This window comes from Stigmatopora argus, chromosome 11 (assembly GCF_051989625.1).
Source record: "Stigmatopora argus isolate UIUO_Sarg chromosome 11, RoL_Sarg_1.0, whole genome shotgun sequence".
Taxonomy (NCBI): domain Eukaryota; kingdom Metazoa; phylum Chordata; class Actinopteri; order Syngnathiformes; family Syngnathidae; genus Stigmatopora; species Stigmatopora argus.
The window spans coordinates 8,348,604-8,358,695 of record NC_135397.1 but is presented as its reverse complement, the minus strand read 5'-3'; the positions used below and the strand labels follow the sequence as shown (position 1 = coordinate 8,358,695).

At 40.9% G+C, this 10,092-nt stretch overlaps 1 long non-coding RNA gene across 3 annotated transcripts in view; it reads right to left on the bottom strand.

Moving 5' to 3' along the window:
- Positions 1–2,199: 2,199 nt before the first annotated feature.
- Positions 2,200–10,092, bottom strand: part of LOC144084884 (uncharacterized) — a 233,609-nt gene continuing 225,716 nt past the window's right edge. For all 3 annotated transcript variants that reach the window (XR_013303945.1, XR_013303946.1, XR_013303944.1), the window contains 2 exons: positions 3,323–3,397; positions 2,200–2,510 (listed from right to left, as the gene is read on the bottom strand). This is a non-coding gene — a long non-coding RNA (uncharacterized LOC144084884). The remainder of the gene's footprint in view (positions 2,511–3,322; positions 3,398–10,092) is intronic.

The following is a 10,092-nucleotide window of genomic DNA, read 5'->3' as shown; positions in this document are numbered from 1 at the left end:
GGCCCAGGCCTGACAGCTCAGTAGCCCCACATCTGGAGCCTCCCACTGGGCCAGCAGCAGCCTCCTTCCACCTTCCTCCTGCAACACCACCACTGCTCCTTGGGGAGGGCTGAGCGCACAAAACTACACTCATAAACTTACACACATGCCACACATGCTGGCAAGAAAACTTTATCTAACACACTTCATGAACATTCATACAAAGCCGATACAGTATATTTGTGCTATCTTCCATAGTTACTGGAAGAGGGAAGCCATTTTCTTAATGTTTCAGCAAAGGTTCAATTTTGGCAACAGAAGTTTCACTAATAATGACATAAAGTAACTAATTCATTGAATAATCCCTGTTACAAGTTACGGTCATGGTGTTGGTGGGGTCTACCCCAGACATGTATGGTGGGATAAAAACTGAATTGTTTGCCAGCCAATCACAGGGCACCAGGAGATGGACTATCATTCATGTTCACACATCTAGAATGTTCAATCAGCCTACCACGCATGTTTTGGGGATATTGGAGGAAACCGGAGTAACGAGAGACGACCCACACAGGCCAAAGGAGAACATGCAAGCTCCACTGGGGATTGAACCCTCAATTTCAGAATAAATTTGCTTGTGAATCTATTTAAAATTGATTACTAACATACATATAAGGTGGGTGATAATGTTGTACGTGCAGTGTACATACAGTGATATGCTGGTCAAACCTGCCATGTATAAAGAACATAAACCCAATTGCCAGTCTGGTTGTGGTCTGCAAAATGATAATAGGAATAACTTTTTCCAGGATAATGGACCATATTCAGGCCGTTGTGTGTGCCGTCTCGGAGGACGGCTGTGTTTGCTGCGAATATTCTGCATTTAAATGGCCCATTAGAAGGAAAACAAACAGAGACAGATCGCCATACTAATGGCCAATCGGGTCTAGGGTTGAGCCAGGGCACCCACCCTTCCTTACTGTAAGTGTAGATGCGTGGGAGGGATACAAGCAATGGGTGAAAGGGGCTCCGCGTGGTTAGCAGTGTGTGTTGGAGTGGGAAGTTGATTGCGTGTGACAAGGGTCAGAAAGGGTGATGAGTTCTGAGTATGGGCTCTCTGGCCAGAGGGGAATCATCTTCTCATCCCAACCATTTGCATGTCTGTCCCATTCATGTGTGTGTGTTACTTGTTCTCAAACGATCTCCTTTGGAATAATATGTCTTTAATAAGTTGCGCATATTTGCCTGTGCATACATGTGGATATCGCCCGACATTCTGCCATGTGGGCGTATTCATGCTAATATTCACTTAAGTGTGTGTGTGTGCGTGGATGTGTCTGAGTGCGCGCACACATGAATGGGAGTATTCAGGGCTATCCTAATAGGACGATGCAACTTATGAGCTCCAGGCCCTGGTCAGCTCTTTGCTCATTATCATTATTAATATTTGAGAAGTAGCCTACGCAGGGTGGACAGATGCCTTGGTCTTTCACCAGACAGCTTTTCATGAAATGTGACAAGCCAGGTCTTCTTTTTTTGCTTCTTCACAACACATTATGAGGACTGAGGGCCAAGGTGTCTAAACCACGCACTGTCAAGCTTCATGGGTCTTTTTTTGGTCAAGATTATAAGGAAAATCCGCTGACAGAGCTTGAATTTGAATTTGTATTGCTCAATGTAAATTGAGACAAAAACATTGGATTTGATAAGTCCTCTTGGATACATGTTTGTTGAAACATCATCTTTATTATGTTTATTATAAATTACAGGTTAATGTCCATTATTCAGATTTATTAAGTCTTTGGCTGCCTTTGACAGCAGTAGACACCCAATCCATTTGGACTGGGAGGGGCTGAAAACTCAAGGGCAGGTAAACTAGGGCTGCCAATATTAATTGACTAATTGATTAGCGAGCTAATTGTCTTCTATTTTGACTGAAAATAAACCATTCATAGACATTGTTGAGGGCCTCACAGCCAGTCTTCCAAATTTGAATGAATTGAGTAGGTCTCTCATTGTCAAAGTCAGGTCATGCGTAAATAGCTCTTTTATTTTTGTTGTATTGCTAATAATGCTATTAGAACATTTTACAGGAGATGTGATATCCATCTCCATTTGCTATACAGTATAACCTGACTCCAAACCATGTTCAGCCTAGATTTTGCAAGGTTTCAGATCTCTGTAGTCGTGCTCCATGTCATTGAAACACTATCCACCTGAGAAGAACATTATTGTAGAATGCATGCTGTATATCAATTGCAAATAACTCTTTAGTCCGAGAGAAGCAAGAACTGAATCCAACCTGCCAACCCTATTCATAGACTGTGAAAGAGAGAGAGAAGAAACGGACAGACAAGTTGTTTGTGGTATTAATTGCGAAAAACAAAACCAGGAATTCTTCAAACAAGCATGGAGTCCTTTGTGATATGGTTGAATATTCATGAGAGGAAAAGTTTTTTCTTATGTCTCTGTTGTTGGCAGGCGGTGTCGTTTAGGAGTGTTATTTGGTTCTTGTGACATTCTGGGAGTATTTCCTGAATGCCAGCCACCCAAAATAGACAAAGAGGTTCAACATGAACGTACAGTGTATGTACACACACAAATGAATGTTTTACTATGTGAATAAAGTCAAATAGCCCACATCACCACCCAAACATGATGTGATACCTGCATGATTAAACCTGAAACAAGATTGGTTTAGATTGGTCACAAAATGGCCTAGATATTTCATTCATTCATCTTCAACACTGCTTTTTCTTGTCTGGGTCACAGGTTGCTGGAGCCTATGCCTGGTGAATACGGGCAAAAGGCGGTCTCCTCCCTAAACTGGTCGCCCGTCAATCGTAGGGAACACGGAATGAAAGACAACCCTTTGTACTCACAGCCACCCCCCAAAAAAGAAAAAAAAAACTATTGCGACAGCCCTGTGTACGTGTGAGGTCGATTGGTCACCGGTCTTTTGGTCGCCGGTCTTTTGGTCGCCCCGAAAGCGACAACGGGCAACCAAAAGACCGGCGACCAAAAGACCGACGACCAAAAGACCGGCGACAAAACAAGGTAAAACAACACGGTCTAAGCATCAATAAAAGCCAACAATGGCCATGAGCAGTTTCACTGAGCAGGCGTGTGAGTGTATAAGAATTTGTATGTACATGCGTTGTCCCTTTAAGAAGCCATGTCAGTCAGGGTCTTAACAAGTTCTCCAACAAAAAACAATAACAGTCCGGGAAATTTGGAGCTTTTCTTTAGCCTAATAATTACTAGGGCATTAAGTATGACTAAATAGTAATTCGCAGTTTGTATTTATGGTATTAGAGCAACGATTTAAATGGTAATTATCACTTACCTTCCGGGCGACCAAAAGACCGGCGACCAAAACATCGGCGACCAAAAGACCGGCGACCAATCAACCGTGTATCTCCTGTGTACAAAGTACAACACAATTCAACAGTTGAATACTGTTAGACAGCTGACTTCCAGCTAAAAAAGTACAAATTGGAACAGTGAACACAAATAATAATTATGGAAAATGTTAAGAGTCTGTAAAAAAGAACATAAAGGGATCTATCATGTTGCCATATTTATGCAATTCCTTTACTCATTTTATGACCCTGTTGCAAACCCCTTGGAGATTTTGGGAAAGTGCCCTTAAACAACTAAGTATACATTTGTGCATAAGCCCATACAAAATACAATTATCACTTTCTGTTTATCATTAGATTCTCAAAAAGTCCCAATTCTCCTGCAGTTCAAACAGAGAAACCCCCCGCAGCTGTAAGATTTAGCCTGCCCTCCTGTCAATCTTCACTGTGCCCCTGGGCCATACCAAACAGTCCGGGGGTTAGGTTGATAGCAACAGGACTGCCAAACCTGCTTCTCCCTATACTTGTTTATTTCCATTCTAAGCTGACATTTTAATATACGACAGTGCAGCTTGTCTGATCCTTTGCCAAAAAAATTGAAGGGGAAAAAAAATCCCCTCACATGGCTGTCAGCTCGAGGCAAAACAGCAAAATCAGAGTTTTGATGAAACAAAAGATGAGAATGATGGCTAGCATCTGTGTTTAGTTGGTGGGTTGGGGTTTAGGCACACACACACATACGTGCGTGCCTTCATTCCAATTATAATCATACTGATACCGGTGGGTAAATTAACAGTTCTTGATTTGCTCATGTCCTTTTTTTAGCCAAAAATCAAAGAACAGAAAAAATGTTATTGTTACGCTCTTCCAACTGTGCTTCCAGCCACAAATTGTGAAATAAAGTTGATTAGAGAGATGCTCTTTTGTCCTTGCTCTTTACATGCACTTAAAAGATACCTTTGGAGAATTACATATTAGTTAACAGGTATTATTTTTAAATTGTCAAGGATTGTTGAAATGCAGAGAATGATTAGTAGTCAAATATTAATAGAACAATGCAGTCCTTCATACATCAATATGCAGATTTCATCAAGACTTTGCTTAAAGATATTTGACAGGTCTTTTATTTTACCAGTCAGTTTGTGAATTGAAATGTGTGTAAAAAAGGGTGGAATTGACATTCATTTGAGTCTTGGGAAGCTTTGTGCCTTGCCTATGTTTGAATACTGGTCAATCAGTGCAGAGAATGGTGTCTACTAATTGCTTTGGTGGCTTTACTGTACGATGTTCATTCAAATGCGACCTCATAACTTGAGCTGGATAAATAGATTGTCCCAAGACCACACACGTACACACACATTCCATCTATACGTGAACAAACATCCTTTGACCTTGTGAGCGTTAGTCTCAATTTTGACACATAAGCCTTCCCGATTTTTTTAAGATGGCTAATGCTTTCCCTCAGGGCAAAGACTGAAACAAACTGTCCCCCACCTGCATTAATCCTATCTTTTTCACACTCTCAATCTCTTTGTTTTCTTCCTTCTGCAATGCTTGACAGTTCCTTACCCCTCTCTATTTCAGTGACCTCCAATATCACATATTTTTCTTCTCTCTGTGCCTCACTGATGCCAGCTGTACTCTTCAAGTCTTTTCCTCCTTCCGTATGTTAAAACTGCTTTGCAATTTTTTTTTGCATCATGCTCAACAGAGAGCCATGGGGCAGAGAAATAATTCAGTCTTTGCATTTTGCAAGCTCTCTGGTCAGCAGCGGAGCCCTGCCGCACAGACACATTAGTTTATCTGGATTGACCCAGCAAACATTTTACACCATGACAAATAGCCTAGATGTTGCTGAACACACACACACACACACACACAGGCATGCACACACCCACAAAGAAATGAGGCATATGCAGAACACATTCTGCTGCTGTCTGTGGGCTGGAAAGCATGAATGCCTCAGGATCAGACAACTTAAAAAAAAATCTCCAGCCAAAAAATAAATAAATAAAAAATACAAAAACAAATGAAAGCATCAAGGGAGACAGGGTGTAAAGATACAGATGAAAAATAATACATGAAAAAAAAACTAGAAAGCTGTGCTGTAGCATCCCTTTAGGTAAAAGAATGGCTTTCTACATTGTTTAATTTTTAATCACTTTGCCTTACCCAAGATTTCGCCGCTCCTTTTTGCATATTCTACATATAAATATATAATTAATGTCTGAGAGGCAGATAAAAGTCCCCCCCAAAAAAACCTTAGAGGAGTTGAGAATAATTTGTTGTTCTGGAGTACATGTTAATGTAACTGATAAAAAAGTAGAGTTGCTGAGGCCACATTTTTTCATCTTCCTTTTCTTTTTTTTTACTTTGGCACATTACATTTTCTTTTGTTCCACAGGCAAAGCTTTGCTGGTCATTTAAGAAAGTTTCAGTTCCAAATCGTCGCCTGTAGGCAGTCGAGCTGCAGGCACGACACATATTACTTGGAGAGTAAAATGGACTTGTTGGAAACTCTGGCAAATGTGGAACAGCTCATACTTGCGGCAATGTGGACTCTCGTTGTGAGTATTGAATAACTTTTCCTGTCATAATTCACTGCCTTGACTCAATGAGAAGTTCAGAATGTTTTTATGCAATCATGGCAGGCACATTTTTCTCTTTATTCATTCATTTTCCATACGGCTAATCCTCACCAGGGTGGTGGGGGTGCTGGAGCCTATCCCAGCCGACTACAAGCACCAGGCGGGGGACACCCTGAATTGGTGGCTAGGCAGTCACAGTGCACTAGGAGGAAGATAACCATTCACACTAGGGGCAATTTAGAGTGTTCAATCAGCCTACCATGCTTGTTTTGGGGAAATGGGAGGACATGCTAACTCTCAACACGAAGGTTCAGATTTGGGATTGAAGCCTCGATCTCAGAACTGTGGGGCTGATGCGCTAAATCTCTCGGTTGCCTTTATTATAATTTAAAAAGAAAAGTTTGGCGATCCTGACAAAATGGTGCTGTGCTCTGGATTTGGACAGCGCCCAAACAGTTGGCGACCCCTGGTTTAGTGTCTGCCTTTATGATCAAAATGTTTCAGCTAAGGTAACTGAAATACTCTTTACTGAACGGAACTGAATCTAGCCTTAATGTTTGATCGAAAAGACGCTTTTATGTCAGCTCTGGGATTGACTGGTGCCCAAAAGGCAACTAGGATGTGATCCTGCTTTCTTCTGACCCTGAACAGGGTAAGGATATAGAAGACGGACGTTTAGACGGATATGCTTCTGGAGAATTCAAATTCGGAGGATTTAACAAAATCCTAATTACTACTGTGTATATCGTGACCCCTGTGTGTCACGTCCACCTAGGCCTCTCCTTAAGACCTGATGATGTTTTATATCTCCATATGCGTCTAATTATATATTGTATCTATAAAGCCGCTTACCCCTTTCCCTTCAATTCCTCGCTTTCCCTTCTATTGCTCTTTGAACTGTTCAAGCAGCGAGGCTCAGGGTGTTAGCAGGGAATTTGTCCAGCTTTGACAGGGCCGAGCCGTTTTTCCTCAGTGCTCTTTGAAGAGCGGCCGCTTATCGACACCGGGGCTAAGCGCCGGCCCTCCGAGCTCAGGCTTCAGCACTACCGGGAGCCCAGTGAGTCTAGTTTGCATCACTATCTGATCGCACCTACACAAACACGTGCGCACCATGCAATGCTCACACAGCCTGTGATGAATTCAGTACAAGGTGAAGTACAGACACAAATATGCATGCACACTCGCATACATGTAGAAGACATTGAAAGACTACGCACTCAGGAAGACATTTGCAAGAAAGATGTAGTGACATTTGGATATGTAGGGAAGGAGATAATAGGGATGATAGAGATATGGGCACATGCACATTATGCACACACTCTCACACATACACACGCTAACCTTTTCCCGTGGCATACAAGGGACGAAAACATGCTAATGCTTGCAAAAGGAAGATCAATGGAGATTTGTGGCCTCATGGTGTGAAAGAGGTGAAGTGAGGAGGCAGGAATTTCCAATTTCAATCTAACATCTCATATGAAAAGCTGACCACTGATTCGGTTGGCAACTCAGACAACACGGCGAGAAAATGTTCCCCACGGAAACCTGCAAACTGAAGAATATTGTTCTCTTTAACCAAAGAAAAGTTCACCATGATGGCATATTCTTACTCTGAAGCCTAACATTGGGGAGCTGGTCTTTAAAATGTAAAGAGTGTCCATCTAGCCTAGCAGGCACAAGCATCATTTGGCTTGTTTCCCAGTCAATTTGAGCCATTTTGAGCTGCCCATTACCCAAAAAGACCTCACAAATTTTCAAGATCAATAATTTCGTTGGTCCACCTCCTTAAGACTGTTAGCACATTTTCCTTAATGTATTGTCCATGAAATCACATTTATAAATGTTACTTGAGGGTAATGATTATTTCCGCCAGTAGATGAAACTTAATGGAAGGCACAGGTTATGTATTTGGTTCTATTTGTCTCCGTGTTTGTATTCAAAATAATTTAAGGATGAAAAAGGGGATATATTTGCAATATGAAACAGAAGAGGTTAATAAATGTAGGAGTAATAAAGGTCACAGAGGTATAAAATGAATTTCACGACAATTTAAAGATTCTCAAATCTACAGGATATGTGACAATATGAGATGAGAAAAAGGGTGAGAGATCACAGATGTCAGATATATGGTCGGACTTTGAATTTGGCAGCTTAGGCAGACGTCAGGTCTCTCAGAATCCTTCTTTGTTTTTGTTCATTGGGACTGATGAGTAAAGACATTTTCCTCTCAGGATCATTCAAACATTGGGGTTCTACTTATTCATTTTACGTATGTAATTTAGTTGCATCAAATGAACTCTTCTCTATCATACATTTCCACTTACGAGGGCAGCTAATCAGTTGAATTTTCTGCTTTCAATTTCTAAATGCAACATGGGACTGTGCACCTGATTCCATTGAGACCCCAAAGTGTAAAAAATAAAGAACAAAAATCTGTGAGATGCATAGGTCGGATGTTCTGACAATCTAAGTCTTTTAGGTCATTGCAGCTATATGAACTCTTGTCAGAAACCGAAAATCTCATACAATGGCCTTAAAGCTAAATGGGTTAAGTCATATATTTGCCATTTGGCCTAAAAGGAGACACAGTCTATGTCATGGGGAGCAATTCAGCCTTGGCTGTAAAATGCTAATAATGGAATGGATTAGACAATCTTCTGGAAGAAGATTAGTGCCCAAGGCTAAAGCAAAAAGAAAGGCCACTACCATTATTTAAAGTATGAGCAGAGAAAGCCAAGGTAACTTAAAGGCAAGAAGGTAAAACTGGGATATCTGAGGATTTTATACGATGATAAAAAGCCAGGGATTGTCGGAGCAGAAGGTCTAAACTGGTGTTATCATTGTGGGGGGAATTTAAGGGAGATGAGGTTGAGGAGTTTTCATAATATTTTACTACTTTTTGCCACATTGGAATTACTTCAATGACTCCTGGTAAGAATTTTACCATTTAGTTGCTCACTGAATGGTCTGACGAACAGTTTTTTAGATCTATAACTTTGGTTGAGATGCCAAAGCACAATGCGACTGCCACGCAAATGGAAAGAGACAGTCCAAATGACGGAGAAACTGTAAAAAGATTAAAAAAATATCATGCCTAGTTCTACAGGCTAGCAGTGTGTGTGTGTCTCTAACTTCCTCATTGGTTCCACCACTGACCCTTCTCATTAAAGCTGATTAAAACTTTTCAAGCAAGCGTCGGTTGCCCTCAGAAGATGATAACCTCTACAAGGCTGGTACATAAAAGAATAATAGACTGCTACAATAGACAGTTGGACAAAGGGAGAAAAAGCAAGGCCCCCAATTGGAACATTTTAGAAAATTAATGAAATTTTACATCAAATGAATTATAAATTAAGCAGCAAGAGAGCGGGAAAAGATGAATAAGTCATAAGAAAATGTACTCTTGCGTTATCAAACTGTAGGAACATGTTATCCTCTACCAAGCTTGAAGAAACAGGGTCAGGTTCAAGTCGTGTGGCTTGGGAGGAAAAACAAAGGTTTCTTGCTCGATTCGACTTTGAAGAATTTTATTGCAAATGTACTTGAAAGGGGACTCTGTCCTCTTTCCCCCCAGTGAGAAAAATTCACTGGCTTTTTCTGTTGTTTTGATTTTATCTTTTTTTGTACCAGCTGCAGGGATTTGTGACATTTGGGATTATTTTTTGTTTTTAGAGAAAAATAGACATCAAAAGTCAAAATGGACCGATCATGTGGCACTCTTGCTTCGGCTCTCGAATTATTAGCAGCATCTCTTTTAACTCGTTGGCTGCCATTGCGGGCGCTAGACGTCAATTCTGTTTTTACTGGGAAGGGCAAATGACCCGCAAATCCTTGCGGTTTAAATTAATGAGTTAATGCTTTATCAGACCATTAACTGCATTACACTAAATTTCACAAAAACGCCACGACTTAAGGACGTCTGTGTTGAAATGTAACTTTGATATTATTAAAAAACAACAACAACAACGATACATATCATATTTGAATGTATTAATTCATTCTTTATCTTATCCTCACAAAGGTCACGGGGCATGCTGGAGTCTATCCCTGCCAACTATAGGCACCAGGCGGCCCATGAATTGGCAGCCAGCCAATCACAGGGCACAAGGAGACGGCCAACCATTCATGCTCACACTCCTACCTTTGGGAAATTTTGAGTCTTCAAC